We start from the raw sequence: 19,799 nt of genomic DNA, 5'->3' as shown, positions 1-19,799 counted from the left end.
TGAAATTCAGCAACATTGCTCTAAATATTGTGAAGCAGCAAGTTTTAGAAATACAATTCTTACTCTGTCTGGATACTAGCAAATAAAGTAGCAAGAAAAAGTTTTGTTTCTGATTTCAGAAACATTTCTGATTTCAGCTACACTTTGGGAATATGTAATGTTACAGTATGATATAGTACAGCAGAAAACTTATCTAGGAGCTTAGGGTGAGAAAGTGTGATCTTCTGTTATTTTCTTGAGGAAAGAAGGCTTTCTATTTTATTTATTTATTTATTTGTTTGTTTGTTTGTTTGTTTTATATACCGCCCTTCTCCCGGAGGACTCAGGGCGGTGTACAGAGCAATAAAGTAAGAATACAATAAAGCAATAAAGTGAGAAAATTTTAAAACCCAAATCCATCAGGCCAGGCCGGCTTGTTGGAATAGATAAGTTTTTAGATCACGCCGGAAGGAGCGAAGGTCAGGGGCCATCCGGATTTCAGCTGGTAAGCGGTTCCAAAGGATTGGCGCACCCACCGAGAATGCTCTCCCCCTGGGGGTCACCAGCCGACATTCTCTGACCGGTGGCACCCTGAGGAGGCCCTCTCTGTGGGAGCGCACAGGACGGAGGGATGTTGACGCTGGCAGTAGGTGCTCCCGTAGGTAGTCCGGACCCATGCCATCTAGGGCTTTGTATGTCATCACTAGCACCTTGAATTTCACCCGGAAGGCAACTGGAAGCCAGTGCAGCTCACGGAGCAGAGGTGTAATATGGGAGTATCGGGAAACCCCCAAAAGCACTCGTGCAGCTGCACTCTGCACCAGCTGAAGCTTCCGAGTGGAAGCTTATATTTTGCCTTATATACATCTTTACTTCTGAATCCGTATTCTATGTTGCTCTCATAGCATCATAGTCATCTAGTATTATGACATCAGCATAAAATGTCTGCCTAAAATTTAAGTCTCACAGACTTTAGGAGGTATAAAAGATTTAACAGTTTCATCTTTTTAAAATAAATTGGCATCAGCAATTTTTTTATTGGCAGAGAAAGTTATTCAATCTTATTGAGCATGAACTGGTATTAATCATTATCATCTTGGCATTTTTCTCACAGGTGCAGGGTCTGCTTTTAGGATCAAGAGGAGCCATTTTGTGAGATCAAATGCAGCATTTGAATCTAACTGGGCATTTTTCATGTCTGCATTTATTTATTCATGAACTGCTATTAATGCAAATGGATATCAGTTTAGATGGATTGTTTTTTTTAAGAAATGTACTTTCATGGAATGATCAACTAAATGACTTTTCTCATAATGATCAACTAAAATTAATGGCTGGAAAAATATAAATCAGCAAGTTCTGAATTTTTTGAACTTACGGTTTGGTCATATCTAGTTTGGCCTGCTTAGAACATTCCAAATGAAAATTTATATATAATTGTTTTCAAGCCATGTTGCCATCAATAAGAAGCAATTCTTGTAATTGGCCTTTAGCATAAACAATTAGAGAAGAAAGTTCATAGCCCAACTTTCTGGTACAGATAAGACTAGATAGATACAATGCACATTTTGAAAAGCTATGTCAGATTATTGATTTAGGACACATTTTATCTGAAAGTGAAGTTTAGTCGGGGAAAGTTCACAGTGCTAGGAACAAAGACTTTTGGCCTGTGAAATTGCCAGGGCTGTAATGCCTCTAGAGCTAAAGTTTAGTAGGCAAAAGGTCAACTTTTGCAGAACAAACAGCATCCTCCTATTTCACAGAAGAGTCAGCTGTTTGGATTTCCTTCTAAATTAATCCTTATAGACAAGCTAGAAGAGGGTTGAGCAACTACAAATTCACACTGAATTGTACTCACAGTTGTAAGCTAATGATGGCTTTTTGCAGTTTTGTTTGACTCATAAAATAATTAGTTTCACTTATTGGACTCCTTTAAATATTTTTCAAGAACATTCCTTCATTTGGAGATCCTGAAGTATTTTTTCCGGAACAATTTTTCTATTTATGCACCTGAATATTTGCTGTACATTTTTATTTTAAAATAAATTCTGAACTCTAGTTCTTTCCAACTTCAACTATTATGCATATGTACTTAGATATAATCACATTTATATTACTTAATTCTTGACAGGAGCATTTGGGATTGTAGTTCTATATGTTAAATGTGTTTCTTTTTTGCATGATTCAAGGCTTGCTCAAATGGGAACTAATTACATGGAGTTTTTGTAAAGACATAAAGTACAGGTAATCAATTTACAACAGTTCATTTAGTGACTGTTTGAAGTTACAAGACACTGAAAAAAGTGATTAATGACTGTTTTTCATACTTTTGACCATTGCAGCATCCCCATGGTTATATGATCAGAATTTGGGTGCTTGCAACTGGTTCATATTTATGACAGTTGCAGGGTCACATGATCACCTTTTGCAACCTTCTGACAAGCAAAGTCAGTGAGGAAGCCAGATTTACTTAACAACTCTGTTACTAACTTAACAACTGCAGGGATTCATTCAATACCTGTGGCAAGAAAGGTTGTAAAATTGGGCCAAAACTCACTTAACAAATATCTTGCTTAGCAACAAATTTTGGGCTCAATTGTGATAATAAGTCAAGGAGCACATCTTGCTCTGTAACAGTTTTAAACACACTAACCCATGTTATTTGCAATTATTTAATACGGTTATAAATTTAAATTCAATAGCTTGCGTATGCATTTTTCTTAATGTTCTTGCTAGTTGGCATCTCCATTACTGTATCCTTTAGTCAATAACTAAAAGATCTATTTGCATGCATTTTAGTCATGTGTACAATTAATTCATTCAAGTTCCTGCAACCAACACGTTTCCTATGCAAAGTCATCACAAACCCATGCTATGCCTATCCATCCCCCCCACAAAAATACAGAGAGTATTTTGACAAAATATTCATATCTAATGGTTGCAGCTTATCTGTTGAATTTGCTAGTCTGAAAAGATTCGGAGTATTTCTATAAGGGGCTTTGGTAGCACTTTTAAAGGAGCATCACAAATTTGGTTTATCCCATTAGTATTTTACTGAAGAGCCAATATATTTTCTTTTCAGTGTCTTATTGGAGCCCTTAGGGCTTGGGAATAGTTTGCTGTAATGAGAAGAAGGGTAACAGGAGGAAGACCTGTAAGCAAGGCAGTGGTCAGATAAAAGAAATCCTGGTCAGAACTGTAACTTGACTAAGCATCTCAGACAAGGCTCTCCTTAGTTATCACAACAATAAAGGGAGGGACAATGGAAGCACCTTCAAATTGCAAGATTCTGTTACTATAACCTTATGATACATTGAGTATTAGCACAGATGACTTTGGTCTCTTAGTCTATTCTGCTTAGAAGGGCTGGCAGTTTTCCATTAGCAGGACCAATTTGTTAGATATGGAATTCTCCACGCGTGGTTGTTTTCTTGGTTTTCTTGACTGTACACCAATATCTGCCTCCCATCTTATAAGCAGTTTCAGTGCCCTAGTTCTTTCACACAGGATTTTAGAACATCTAGTTAATAAGTAACTAATGTTTTGGGACAATGACATACAGCATAGAAATTGATATATTCCTGCTCTCTAGAAAGAAGGAAGAGTAGTAATAGTAGCAGGAGCAGCAGCACTAAGGCAATAACAGAGTATTCCTAATAGTTTATTCCACTTCAACAGAACTGGACCAGATAACTTCAGTCTTTTGCACTTCATGTTTTAGTGTATGAGAACCATAATGTAGAGCAGGAGTGTCAAACTGGTGGCCCGCAGGCCATGCCCACCCCAGCTCTGCAAAGGCGAAAAACATCGCGATACCTCACAATACATCGCGTGACATGATCAAGTTTGACACCCATGATGTAGAGGTAATTCAGAATGTTATCAAAATTTAGATAAAAAGTACCAATTAAAATTTACCTTCATAGAGTAACTTATAAAGTGGCATGATAAAACCTACAAAACAGCAAAACATAATTGTATATTACCTATGTCTGTGGACTGTGAACATATTACCTATGTCTGTGGACTTATCTTAAAGCATTTTTTTTTAAAAAAAACATCCTTTCCTATGCTTTTTAATGGCTGTGAATTTAAAAAATGGCAAAAATAGAGGAAATGAAGTTCCTCCTGGTTGCAGTATTAAAGCTTCTTAAGCTGATATATAAAGTGGTACTGTATCTTGAAAGCTAGATATTTTACTCAATATCAGAAAGGAATTGTTATTCCATGCCTATATCCAAATTGCCTTATAGTCACTTTGCCATATTTGTATATGGTCCAGTGATTTAATATTATTTGTTCTTTATGTTTTAGATCATTTGTAAATAGATTTTATCCTATGAAGTTGTCAGTGTCTTTTTAAATATATTGGTATTTATTTCTTTTTTAAAAAAAATTGAATGGCCACGCATTTATTTTCAGTGACTCTGAGTGGCTTACAAAAATTAAAACTCTATATGGTGTGGAAAAATTACAGAAACCTCATTGAAATGACTGGAAGAATAAGCCTCTTGTCCAGGAATGGTATATTACCCTTACTTTTAATGTAAAGAAAAAGAATATTCTTTATGATTAAAATTTTACACTTAATGATTACAGTATAAACAAATATTTGAAAATACATGTTCTCTGATCTGAAGATTTCTTAACTCTGTGTATGGTTTATGTATTCTGCTTCTGAATGTCCAATCCTTATCAATGAAGGTGTGATCAAATGTCACTATCTATTTAGCACCTGGTTACTTATTGATCATAAGGAGGCATTAGGTGGAGTTAGATTGTAAGGATTTATATTGCCTGCTCTTTGCTTATGAGACTGGATAGTTCCTTTCACCCTTCTTCCCAGGCAAATACAGAGCACATGCTCCTGGATTTTCTTCTTGGTAGGATGAAGTTAGCTAAGCGCTAGATTTTGCCTATCCTTACAATTATTTTCTGTTAATAAATCTCCTTTTTGGTATAGTTATAAAAACTACTTCACAAATCATTCCTTAGGTCAGATTGCCTTCTATCCAAAATTGCATTAGTCCTATACATTATATTGTTTACTGGGCTTGTATAAAATTTCAGTTCAGATATTAGATTTGAAGTTGATATGCTCAAGTCTTCAAATCTAATTGGTTTACCAGCTATTGGAGGAGAAAGTAATCTTTAGCCAGTATGTCATGACAGTATGTCATGAACAAGAAGCAATAGTTGGAAATTAATCAAGGACAGAACCAACCTAGAAATAAGGAGAAATTTCCTGTCGGTGAGAAGAGTTAATCAGTGGAATGATTAGCCTTCAGAAGTTGTGGGTGCTCCACAACACTGGGGGTTCTTAAGAAGATGCTAAACAACTATTTGTCTGAAATTGTATAGAGTTTCCTCCTTGAACAGGGGTTGGACTAGAAGACATCCTGTCATTCTGTTATTTTTCATATTCTTTGGGTATTCTCATATCAAGCCTAAGTACAGCATTGGGAGCATTCCTTATATGGGCTCATATATGTTTCTCTGCATATTCTGTCCCAAGAAGCTCCATACAGAATTCAAGCAAGGTTTTTAACTTCCAACAGTTTTAAGGCTGCTGGAATTAGTTCTCGCCCTTTGGCCCAAAATAACGTCTTAATAATGGTTAAGAGTAGCAATATGTTCCAAATGAGGAAAAGACATCCCCAATTCTCAAAAGGCCAGCCTCAAATATTTAAGGGTAAATACATATTTGATTTTATTTCTATTATTATTATCCAACTGCATTGTTATGGTTTTCTTGCTAATAACAACCCTTTTGATTTTTGGCAATTCATAATCAGTTTACCACTTTGCTATATTGGATTATAGATTTAAAAGCCCTTCTAAGTCCAATGGGAAAGTGTGAAATTACTGAATAAGCCAAACAGTGAAGAAGAATTCTCCATCTAGAAATTTTAGGAGCATGGAAATTAAGATCATTTAAGTGACCAGCCAGGGAGCTGACTACTATAGAGTCAGTATACAGCCCTGTCATGTTCCTATGTAAGTATGGGTCTAGAGAGAGAGGGGAGGGGGGAACCCATGTGGACAACACCTTACTTTAAAAAATAGCATCAAAAAACACTTTCCAAATTAAGAAAAGATGGTTCATTAATATTTAAATTTTGAAGCCTTTCCCATAGAGTAATTCATGAATGGAATCAAATCCAGCCTTAAAGTCAATAAAGGCTACATAGAAGGAAGATTTTAATTGTGCTAGTGCTTATGAATGAAGTGGTGCAGCACAAAAATGTGATCTAAAGGTGGAACATCCATATTGGAATCCAGCATGCGCTTGTCCAATTCAGACTCATTCAATCTAGAAGCTTCTGATACAGATATTTCATGTATAGTTTACTTACAATCAGTATACGGATGGCTCTGTAGTTAGTTGGGTTTTTGCCATTTCTTTTTTGCGTTTTGGAATGACCAGCCCTGAATCATTAAGGATGTGTTTCATCTAGCCCAGGGGTAGTGAACCTCGGCTCTTTTATGACTCATGGACTTCAACTCCCAGAATTCCTGAGTCAGCTATGCTGACTCAGGAATTCTGGGAGTTGAAGTCCATGAGTCATAAAAGAGCCGAGGTTGCCTACCCCTGATCTAGCCAATTAGATGCAAAAAAAGGAAGTTATCTTGAACAGTTGGATTTAGGCACTTCAGGAAGGATATGGTTGGTGCCTACGGTTATCATAGCAGTTCAGCTTTTAATCAATGTATCCCAGGGGTCTTCAAACTTGGCCCTTTTATGACATGTGGACTTCAACTCCCAGAATTCCTCAGCCGGTGCCTGGCTGAGAATTCTGGGAGTTGAAGTGCACAAGTCATAAAAGGGCCAAGTTTGAAGACCCCTGCCTTACACTGTGGGTGAAAGTTACTTTATACTCTTACTACAACACATTCCTTAACACATAATAGTGAAGCAAACTCCTCAGTGGGTATTCATGGGGGTTGCTATTGTAGAAGGTAGGATAGGGTTATTTGGATAGGGTTAAAGTCACGGAATAACAAGAAGTATATATTCACTATGTCACCTCCACATTTTTGCATTGAGACCACAATGCAAAGTGTATGAACATGGCTTCAATTAATTATGCTTCAGCAAAATTATTTATAAAACATTCCATATGTAAATATTTTCAAATTCATTTTTTTAAAAAAAATATTCTAATTGCTCTGATCTTTCAGTTTCTGATAAGTCTTCTATTATTCTCTGTTTTACATTTATTAATGGTACAGCCATTTGTTTTAGTACATTCTGGACCCATTAGATGATCAAGTGTCCTTTCAACTAATTTGGGAAGAATCTTATGCCAAACTCAGTAGACGTCACTGGACTGATTATGATGTGCTTAGCGGCTAATATTAGATCACTCACACTCAACAGCTTGGCTGGAAGCTTTTTAAAAAGTGATGCATGCCATTTGACTGATATCTGTGCAAAACACTTTTCCTAAATGTGGAAAGTATGTGCCAAATTAATAGGTAGTCCTCAACTTATGACTATAATTGAGCCCAACATTTATGTTGCTGAGCGAGACACTTAAGTGAATTTTGCCCCGTTTTACGACCTTTCTTGCTACAAGTGAATGACTGCAGTTGTTGACTTAGTAACATGGTTGTTAAGTAAATCTGGCTTCCCAAATTGACTTTGCTTGTCAGAAGGTCACAAAAGACTATCACATGACCCTGGGACACTGAACTGTCATAAATATGAATTAGTTGCCAAGCATCTGAATTTTGATCATAGGGAGGCTGCAACAGTTATAAGTGTGAAAAGTGGTCATGTCACTTTTTCCAGTGCCATTGTAACTTTGAACGGTCACAAAACGAATTGTTATACATTGAGGACTACTTATATTGGCGATCCATGCTTCTGTTTGTGTGGTTTAAGATGCATGGTTTTGTTTAAAAATTTACTGTATATGTTTCTTGTCTAATAGATTATAGGCATCATTTATAATTCCCAGTATTCATTTCCTATGGTCTGAATATCCTGATCTTTTCTTCCTGGTATTTTTCTTGCTTTTTTTTCCCACTGTCCTTATTTTGATTGTAAGTTGTTTGGAATGTACATGCATGTTTTTTTGGGCATAACTGAAGTTTTTTTTTTTTTTGCATAATTCTGCAGTACACTAAGAAATCAGGCATACACATAATCAAACCTACTATGAAGTTTAAGGAATGAGAACAACTTTTTACAAAGGAAATAAATACATTAAACATAGAAGTGGATTTTTTAAGGCTAATATGTTCTAGAGCAGGGCTTTTCAACCTTTTCACAGATAGTACCACTTTTAGAACATGACAATATTTGAGTACCACCAGTGCTTAGCAAGGTGTCAAAAACTTGATGATTAAAAAAAGCGGGGGATTTTGGGTTTTATTGATTAGATTCATTTGTTGTTATAGAAATGGTTACTTTATGCTATTATGGAAAAGTAAAAAGTTGAGGTTCGAGGTTAATGCTTCCTTCTACTGCAACAGAGGAAGTCTGTTCTTTTCCCCCTCTCCCCCTCACTTCCCCCCCTTTTTTCTTCCCTCTGTGTACTACTATTTGCTTTTGTATTTTTTGTATTTTATTCTATAATCTAATAAAATATTACAAACTGTAGAAAAAAAGGGAAAAAAGTACCAGTTTTAATTTCTTTGTATGATGAATTTATCCATGTTTATTAATATGCACCACTACCAGCTAGCTCAGAGGTCTTCAAACTTGGCACTTTTAAGACTTGTGGAATTCAACCCCCAGAATTCCTCAGCCATCATGGCGGGATGAGGAATTCTGGGAGTTGAAGTCCACAGGTCTTAAAGTTGCTAAGTTTGTAGACCCCTGAGCTAGCTGGTCAGCCCTTCTTAGCTCTCCTTCCACAGTGTAGTAAGAATGCACCCCACATTCCCTTCCTTGTACCCTTAAAGACACAGGAATCAAATCAAAGCAAAATAAAACACATAAACTCTGTTTTTTTCCCCTTCTTTAAGCTGCCTCAAAAGGCTCCGGCAATTTAGCTTTAAAGAAAACTTACTAAAAGTTACCTTCAAAGAAAACTTAACTAAAAGCCATACATAGACTCAAGATAAAGGGGTAAAACTAATTACATTTGTTTAAAGCGATTAGAACTATGGAAGTCAACACTTTGGACTCTTCTCTATCCCTGTTATCTTTTTTTCCCCTTTCCCACCCAAACCACCTCCTTTTATAGCCCCTCCTCTCCTTCACCCCCTTTTTCTTCGGTTCACCAGCTCCGCGCTGCTTCCGGAAGTGCCAATCAGCTGGAGCCCATCAGCTGGAGCTCTGCTGGCTCCTGGGCTTCTGCTGAGCACAGACTGTCCTGTGGCTGCAGCTGCCTCTCCCTCAGGCTTGGGTTGCTTCTGCTCATTTCTCTCCCCTGCTACACTTGGCTAGCAGTCACGTACCACCTGCCACTTGGCAAATTACTACAGGTGCTATGCATACCACCGGTTGAAAAGCCCTGTTCTAGGATACAAATAACTTGAAAATACTGGAACTCTTAGATTTCAAAATATTAAGGAAATATTCCTCAGCTACATCTGCCTATTGCATTGATATTCAGTTTGACCCAAATCTGCAAATTTAACACAAAACTGATTTTTTAAATATTGTATGCTTGGTTCTTGTCCCTGCATATAGGTATACTTTGATGCTTCATCTTTATATACAAAAATTTAGCTTTTTATCCATACAGCAATATACATACATATTTATGTCCAGTAAAACATGCCCACAGAAACAAACCAATCATCCGTTGCTTTTCTGGCATAGAAAATTGGGATGGCATACCATCAGTGGGATGCTGAAGTGGCTTCTTCCCAATTGTCTACTGCTAAAGTGTCCCAATCCAGACAGAATTTTCTTAAACCAAGTTGAAATTGAAGCACGATCAGCACAGGAGAGCAGCAGCTTAAGGCACACTCCAGATATAGTGTTAATTAGAGAAGCATAGTTCTCTTCTTTTTAAAATGCATCAATTTCTAAACACAATTTTGTCTTATTCTCACTTCTAATGTACTAATCTGATGGCAAGTTGTTTTTATTATGTTCAAATTAGACTGAAAGCTAATAAACTTTATGGACGTTTATATATTATTTGTGATCTCGAGCAATTTTAATACTTCTCACATCTTAGTCAAACAAATCATCTAATACAGATTAAAGAGATGAAACAGCATCCCAGAATCCATGTCTTTTATAATAATTTATTTGAATCATTTTCAATTTCTTCTACCACCTTTACCTCCCCTCCCCTTTTATTTGTAATGTGCTTCAAAATATATATATAAAATTCTGTGATCATGTGGCCAACATGACTATACACTGAGCCACACAGAATGCTATTAACTTTCCCATTGAAGTGGTATCTATTTATCTACTTGCATTTGCATGCTTTCAGATTACTAGGTGGGCAGGGGCTACAGCATGAATGGGAGTTCACTCGGTCATGTCACCTTCCAGTTGACCAGCCCAGCATCTTAATCATCAAATCACTACACCCCTACACCTAATTATAGTAACTCATTTATTTATGAAATTAATTAATTTACATAAAATTAATATTTTATAACAAATGTATGCCAAATCCTAACATAACAGCAATCAACCTATGTAAAATTGAAGATCTACTTGCTCTCTATGAAGGAAACAACACAGAAGCAACTCATGAGTACCTATTGTTTTGTTTTGATATGATATATTCTATATGGATTATTTCTGTTCTATAGCATGTCACATGCAAAGTACTCCTATGCTGAACTATGAATTGAACCTTACCAGCCCCCAAAGGCTTTTATTGCTAAGAACATATTTATAAAAATGATTGATATTAAACTATGCTACATTTTAAAAAGTGCTACAAATTCTTAGCAACAGTTTTACAGAGTTGAAATTCTGGGATCTTCTTGGAGTTGTAATCAATGACAGATTGTCCCAAATTCTATATGCTGACACTGTCTGCATGAACTGTTGGAAGTATTAATATCAAGCTGCATGACATGGTACCAGTCCTATAATACTGCATCAGAACAGCTGTGGAGTGCCAGTGTAATGGTTGCCTCAGTTTTGTTTTAGTACAACCTGTCCTCATGTTTCAGAAATATTTTAATAATTGGTTTGAAAGGATTTTTTTTTCCTGATAGGAAGCATTCTGTATTAAAATACTATTATGGCTATGTTGCAGTATCTTTAGTTCATTGCAGCTGCAGGTATCTATAGGAATTATATGCCTATAACTCACCAAGCTATTGTCTGTATCTGAAGGAGGCCCCATTACTTAAAACATAACCCATATAGTGTGTTCTTTAAAGTGGCCTAGTAGTACATATGTATCTCAGTTAATTTCATTCTATGTTCTATTTTTGATCTTTCATGATGCTAACAAAAGCAAACAAGTGAGAAAGCACTACCTTTTAGGACAGCTCATTTTCAGTCAAGCAAGATAAGTGTAAACAGATAGGTCTTCCATTAGGAGAAAAGCTAATAAAGCCAAATGGCATGGAATCCCAAATATAAGCTCAGACAGACTAAAATATGATGCCTTGGAGTGCCAAGTCAGCAAAGTCTTCACACTTATTCAGAAGGTGATATCAAGAATGTGCTTGAGGGATTAAGAGAAAAGCAGCATATAATGTTGGGTTATGACAGTGTTTCTTGAAAAAGAAAGCTGATGTTGTGAGATGGCCTCACGAGACCGATGGTTCGTTAAGGTGCTTCCAAGTAAAAGGCAGCACGCAGGGATGCAATCAGTCAAAGCTTTATTTAACGATAAAGTAAATAGAAAGAGTTCCCTGGCATGGAGGCATCCATGCCTGGATTGAGCTCATGGATCAGCAAGCAAGCAAGCAGAAGAGAGAACAAAGAGAGCACACAAGAGCAGCCCCTGAGCAGAGGTTTTTATGGGGGTCCTCAGCCCCTCCCTTACCAATTAACTCTCTCCAATGGGGCTGCAGGGGCCGGGGACCCCTGACCCACTAGTGGGAGCAAAGATGCCTCTTTGCTCCCATCTGATGACCTTTTTGGGGAACTGCCATGGCTGGCACAAAAACATCTAACAGATGTGATGTGTTTCAAATCAGGAGACAAAATTACTACATTTGGAGTACATTTCTTTTGATTAGAATAACAGAATAACAGAGTTGGATGGGACCTTAGAGGTCTTCTGGTCCAACCACCTGCTCAAGCAGGAAATCCTATAATATGTCAGAAAAATGACTGTTCAATATCTTCTTTAAAACACTTGGATGATGGAGCACTCAAAATTTTGGAAGGCAAGCCTTTCCACTGATTAATTGTTCTCACTGTCAGGAAATTTCTCCTTAATTCTAGGTTGGATCTTTTTGCTTTCTGGGACTATGACCCACTTTTCTTTGTGATGACCCCTTAAACATTGTAAGACTGCTATAATTCTTCTCTTTATCTGACTCGACATTTCCAATTCCTGCAACCATTCTTCATAAGTTGTAATTTCCAGTCCTTTGATCATCTTTGTTGTTCTTCTCTGCATTTTTTTATGGTCTCAACATCTTTTTTAAGTTGTAGTAACTAAAACTGGATGCTGTGTTCCATGTGAGGTCTCACCACTGCAGTATAAACCAGCACTCACATGATCTTGATACTATCTCTCTGTGGATGCAGTCCAAGATTGCATTGGCTTTTTTGGCAGTTGCAGCATGCTAATGTGAAAGTTTAAGCAAACAATTTAGTGAAATTTGTATTGGAAAGTACTTTTCTTCTTTTCATCTTCTCTTAACTTCTCATGAAATTTAAATGTTATCAAATTTTCTCATTTGATAAATAGCTTGCATAGCTCCCAAAGTATTGCCCTTAGGTAATGACATCATCATTTGTTTTATACAATATTCCTTTAAAACATTTTTTAAAAGGACTGTAATAATTATCAAAATATAATGGCTGTACACTGCAGAAATAATCTAAACTGAAATGGTAATTATAGGGTGATCAATCCGTGGTGTGTAATGAGTCACTATCAAGAGTTAACATTCTGGACAATGCCACAAAGTTATCTGAAGTCATTTAATCTTATATCAAACATTGGTCAGAAAATGCTATATAAAGAAAGCTACTTGCTTGAAATCATTACCCTGAAGATGCCACAAAATATGCACCCTGCATTTTCTTGCCTGAAATTTGGCAGAGCAGAATAAGCCACCCACTCCCCAGTTAATGTTTCTAGTGTGCAAAGCCAAATAATTTTGATATATGAAATTAAAAACAAAAACAAAAATCAGCATTTATCAACTCTGCCATGAAGAAAAGATGCAAAGTGAATAACTATCTATTTGCTGCATATCCAAAATCTGCTGCTAAAAATTGGCTGTTTTCCTCAGTCTAATATTAGAACTAGGCAGAATAGCCTACTGCAGGGGTGTCAAACTCAATTTCATTGAGGGCCGCATCAGCATTTCGGTTGCCCTCAGGGGGCCGGGTGGGTGTGGCCTGGGTGGGTGTGGCCTAGTGGGTGGGCGTGGCCAGAGTGCGTATGGCCTACTGGGTGGGCGTGGCCAGCTCTACATCGTTGGCATCAAGGGGGCCTATGGCGGCCTGGGCAGGAGTGGGACAGATCTGAGGGTCTCTGGCAGAAGGAGGGTCTCTGGCCCAGGGCCAAGGCAGTGGAGGCCGTTCCCTCAATCTTTCCAGGATGGCTTCGCGGGCCACATGAAACCACTTCGCGGGCCGGATCTGGCCCCCGGGCCTTGTGTTTGACATGTCTGGCCTACTGTATGTGTTCTAATCTCTTTGCCAGAATATACATGTCAAGAGGAATCAGTGATGGCAAACGTTTTGGGCTTAACGTGTCAAAAATACAGAAAATGCTTAATTTGACACTGTGTGCATGCTACCTCCCTCAACAAAGCAGAAACAATTCTTTACATATTTTTTACTTTTAAAAAACACAGTCCAGTTGTATGGTGCCAGGTATCATATAAGGAAATATTTACAAAAATGAAATTCAAGTAAAACAAATTAAAACTTGCACTTTGATGTTATCTTGAAAGAGAAAAGAGAGACAATAAGTAAGAAAATAATATCACACAATTATGCAAACAATAAATTAATTTTGTTTCAATACAAAATCATTCTGATACACTTACAATGACATGATGCAGAAAATAGGACTTTGTCAGTTACATATAGCAGAGGTCCCCAACCTTTTGGGCACCAGGGACCGGTTCAGTGGAGAGAAGTTTTTCCGCGGACCGGAGAGTGCGTGATTTTGTGTGCTGCCTGCATCTCGCAGATGGGGCTTTGCTTGTTTGTGCGGACTGGTTGCTAGCATGCTGTGGCCAGGACTGTTCCATGGACTGGGGGCTGGGGACCCCTGACATATAGCCTTTAAACAATTATCTGAAAAGGAATAGTTTTTTTTATAACTCAACAATGATGTTGTAGGCCCTAAAATCCAGTCATGATTTCCCATTTATTTCATCCAGTAAACCAGACATTTGGCAGGATATATTCTTCTTTAAAAAAAGCTTTTACATCCATTTTTATTTACCCACATGATATAAATGTTGGCCTCCTACACCCCATTGACAGATCTGTGGACAAAGCTGCATCACTGTCTCACCTGAAAGGTTACAGTACTAAATCTATCTTGTTAAACTCTGGAGAAGCACTAGATCAGGGGTGGTGAACCTATGGCACGCGTGCCACAGGCAGCATGTGGAGCCGTCCCTGTGGGCACGTGTGCCATCACCCAAGAGGGAGGTGGGGCCAAGCTGCCCTGCCCCCTCTCCACGTGCTCCTGCGTTCTTGCTCTCTTTCTCTCTGCACTGAGAGTCAGAGAGCACCTGCAAGAGCTGGGCGGATCCCAGCTGGATGGTGGAGGCAGCTGCAGCACAAGTCCAGGTAAGCCTCCAGAGCGATTTCACGCCCCTCCAGCCGATCATTTTACGATGCTCCAGTGGCCTGATCCAGGCATTGGAGGCCTGCAAAATGCTTCTGCTGCCCAGATCTAGGGCTGCAGAGTGATTTCGCTCCCCCCCATGGCCAATTTTGCAGGCCTTTGACACCCAGATCGGGCCGCTGGAGCATTGCCCACTCAGTGGCCACGCCCCCGGCACCTAGCGATGCTTAAGTGGGTTTCGGGTTGCAGTTTGGGCACTCAGTCTCAAAAAGGTTCACCACCACTGCACTAGATGGTAATGAAAGACACATAACACTCTCTTTGCTGCCATCTAATGGTCATCTGAAGTTTAGCCAACAAATATTTTGATCTTCAAAAGAGTGTGCCAACTGGGATCCTTCACTTGATCTACAACATATAATAACCCTTATTTCAGGATTCTTGTGAGATGCAAGTTCACTGAACAATTCTAAGAAATGGAAAACCTTTTGCATGCAAATATGCACAGAAAATGAAAGCCATTGAACTTAGTAGATTGTATAAGGTAATCCTTGAGTTATGACCACAAAATTTCTATTGCTAAGCAAGACAATTGTTAAGTGAGTTTTACCCCATTTTGCAACCAATCTTGCCACAGTTATTAAATGAATCCATGCAGCTGTTAACATGGTTAAGTGAATCTGACTTCTCCAATGACTTTGCTTGTCAGAAGGTCACAAAGGATGATCACATGATTCCACGACATTGCAACCATCATAAATACATGCCAATTGCTAATCAAGTGAATTTTGGTCATGTGACCATAGAGATGCTGCAATGTTCGAAGTGTGAAAAATGGTCAGAAGTAACTTTTTGTTGTTATTTTGTTTGTAATTTTGAACTGTCACTAAAGAAAGGGATGTAAATCGAGGGCTACCTGTATTTGGATTTTATGGGACTGATTTTAGGTCCCAGCTCCTTCCCCTGCTCATCCAAAGAATGGCTGTACTCCTACAAAGTGCACGGTTGATATCTCATGCATGAATGGGGATAGTATCATGTTTACAGCCTGACCAACAGAAATAAAAGAAGGAAGGAAGGATTCATCACAAAAGCATGGTTGCATTTAAGACAGCTGAGCTTACTGCTGACGTCAATGGTCTCAGTGTTTTTAGCGTGCCGAAGAGTCAGGACAGAGCTGAATCCTCACATTTCAGAGTTGGAAAGATTGCCACAACATGTGATAATTCCAATAGTGAGGTTGTTACATTTCTTAAATATTTTTAGGTAGAGTTATTACATAAAAGGCAAGTGACATTTTGGAGAAGGACATCATTAAAAAAAATTCCTTTCTTAGTCCATAGCACAACTTTCCCAGCTTCCTGACCTTCTCAGATATATGTAATCTAAAATTCCCTTAATGTGGACTTACCCTTGTTTACTGATACATCTTGAGAGCACTAGAGATAAAAGCTGTTTTAGCATATAAGATATTCTGTGTGAAAGGTTGCAGCCATTATGGATGCCATAGTTAATCTACTTGAATATAATATTTAGCTAATGTAACAGGTGTGCCTCTTGTGTTTCTCTGGTATACCATCAATCAAAAATCAAAATCAGTGGAGCATCAGTCTGGAATAAAATCACTGAATTTGTGTTTGAAGAATTGAAGCAGTCTGCAAGCCTTGAATCTAGTTGGCGGGCTTATTAGAATTTATTTGAGATAAAGTAGTAGCCTTTATAAGTGATCCATAGTTTCTTATTGAACTGGCTTTATGCAGGTAGCAGTAATAAGTTTTCTAAATAGGGTTTGCAAGGTATGATTATCTGAACAAAGGCTTACAGTATATCAATTTTTTTCCTAATTCAAGGGAAAGGAGAAGGAAGGATTCCAAGATTATAATCCATTGATTTGTGAATTGCTGTGTTAAGTTTCTTCAATAATTTTGCTGCTAATTTATGTAGAGCTACATAAGAAGTGGGTTAGGACACTGAGCTTATCGATCAGAAGGTCAGCAGTTTGGCAGGTCGAATCCCAAGTGCCGCGTAACAGAGTGAGCGCCTGTTACTCATCCCAGCTTCTGCCAACCTAGCAGTTCGAAAACACGTAAAAATGCAAGTAGAAAAATAGGGACCACTACAGTGGGAAGGTAACAGCGTTCTGTGTGCCTTTGGCGTCTAGTCATGCCGGCCACATGACCACGGAGACGTCCTCGGACAAGCGGTGGCTCTTCGGCTTTGAAACGGAGATGAGCACCGGCCCCTAGAGTTGGAAACGACTAGCACACATGTGCAGGGGAACCTTTACCTTACCTTACATAAGAAGAATTATATATTTGTTGTGATCATTCCAGGGACTGGACTACTGGACAATATTATAGATCTATAAAATAGTACACCATAACTCAACTCTTGCTGAATCAAAATAAAGGCTTGTTGGAATAGTAGTATGTCCTGCTTCCTTGCTGTATCACAAAAAATATTTCCATTAGTGTGTTAGGAAATGTTATTTTCAGAATTGCCAATTGGCTGATAGATAGCCAGTAGCTTCCTCCCCCTATACAGAGTTAGATTCTAGCAATTATTAATCAAGGCCAAACTCATCACTTGAGGATACTTCCCAAATGGGGAAGAAGCTAAGCACAGCAAAGTTTACAAGTGGGAGCTCTGAAGTGGATTAAGAAAGAAAGAAAAATGTTATTTTCTAGAAAGTAAAAGATTATCATAAATTTGCTTAAGATATAGGTTGGAAACAATATAAGATTGGCTTAATGTGATTATGGAATTGGGTTTGTCCAGTCTAGTGAAAAGAAGGACTAGGGGTGACATGATAGTAGTGGTCCAATATTTGAGCGGCTGAAGAAGAGGTCAACCTATTTTCCAAAGCACCAGAAGGCAAGACAAGAAATAATGGATGGGAACTAATCAAGGAGAGAAGCAACCTAGAACTAAGGAGAAATTTCCTAACAGTGAAAACAATTAACTAGTGGAATGGCTTGCCTTCAGAGGTTCTGGGTGCTCCATCACTGGATACTTTTAAGAAGAGACTGGATAGTCACTTGTCTGGAATGGCATAGGGTCTCCTACTTTGCAGGCGGTTGGACTAGAAGACCTCCAAAGTCCTTCCAACTCTGTTATTCTGTTATGTGAAGTTTGGGTTGCTGCAGCATTTTGGCTATATGTCCATAAGAAATGAGAAATGAGAAAAAGGCCCATTACAGTTCACTTACAAACTGAAGGAGGAAAACAATCTGAATATTCTTATGAGGCAGCAGTCATTAGATCCTTAGGGGGATTTAGACCCCCGCATTCTCTCATTTTAGATGGTTACTTTTCATTCTTTTTAAAATACTGCTGTATCTTCCTATATATCGTATCTGTATCCACATGACTTGCAGATGGAAAGAGACCTGGATGAAATTCTGATGACTAATAATTGGGAGGTTTCCAAATATGTGTTGACCATTAGTTCAAGTTAGATATCTTTTTAAGCCTGTTCAGATCCATTAATATTTAAACTCCCTAATCAAGTCTAGAGCAGTATTTTATTTCTCCATGGGTTTAAGCTCTGGTCGTTTTCTTGTTTCTAAAACAGGATAAATCAATAGAAATCTAAAAGAAAATAGTCTTGAGTCATGCCTTTCTCCTATATCTATGCTTTGTCCCCAGAAGGGAAGATTACATTGATACCATTAGGGAGCTTTCATTCTAAGATGAATAGTATTTTGTTTTTGTTTGTTTGTTTATGTGTCTATTTATTTATTTATTTTGTTTCATTAGCTACCCAATTCCATTGTGACCCTGGGTGGTGTACAATGTAACTACAAAATAATGTATCATAGATAATATAGAAACAATACCAAGCAGTCATTTGGGGGGGAAAAGTAACACTATTACCAAGAAATAAGTCATCTGCATAGGATAGTTTTTATATAACTGTTTTACAGTTTTTAACTGCATGCTCACTTTTTGTGAGTGAGTGGATATATGAATGTGATGAATAAATAAATAAAGACCCCCAAATTATATACCACACCTGAAGAGGGAAGTGCGTTTGGATGCTCCAGAACCCCATAGCTTCTTGGTTTTGTCAGGGTTTCACCTGAACATATTCCTCCCTAGATATTCTCAGTCTTTAGTCACTGAGGCAAAACCTTCACAGCTTCACCGGGTTGCTCTGGAATTGAGATGTACAGCTGAGTATCTGATCTCAAACTAATGGATGACATTTGTCAATGCTCTTATATATACAAGAACACTGAGTCCTGAGTCACCCCATATATTAGGGGACTGTGATTTCATCACCAATACTGACTTGTTGCATGGAAAAAGGAGAAGAATCACTGGAATACCAGGCCTCCTATTCCTAATACCTGCAGACAGTCTATGGTTGGTGGTATCAAAATATTTCAAAAGATCAAGGAGTACAATGGTGGTTGCTTTACCCTCATCCTGGCTCCACCAAAGAAGCATTAGTCATCAAATGCAACCAATACCATCTCATTATTGTGTTCCTATCTGAAGCCTCACCAGAAGCCTCTAAATCAGGGATGTCAAACTCAATTTCATTGAGGGCCGCATCAGCATTGTGGTTGCCCTAGGGTGTGTATGTGGCCAGGGTGGGCATGGCCTACTGGGTGGGCGTGGCTGGAGTGCGTGTGGCCTACTGGGTGGGCATGGCCAGCTCTACATCATTGACGTCAAGGGTGTCTATGGGGGCCTGGGCAGGAGTGGGACAGATCTGAGGGTCTCTGGCAGAAGGAGATGGGACCGGTACAAGTGCCAAGGCATGGTCCACTGGAGGAGTGGAGGAGCCTCATTGTTCCTCTCAGGCTGTGTGTGGGGGGGGCTGGATGGTGGTGTGGAGGTCAAATGCCCAGCCCAGCCCTCAAGCACCCATGGCACTAAGTCCAGCCTCACTTCCCCAAGGGGGCACCCCAGCTGCACTTACCTCCTCAAGGCTGC

This window comes from Vipera ursinii (genome assembly GCF_947247035.1).
Source record: "Vipera ursinii genome assembly, chromosome: Z".
NCBI classification, from domain to species: Eukaryota; Metazoa; Chordata; class Lepidosauria; order Squamata; family Viperidae; genus Vipera; species Vipera ursinii.
Note: the sequence above shows the minus strand (reverse complement) of the source record.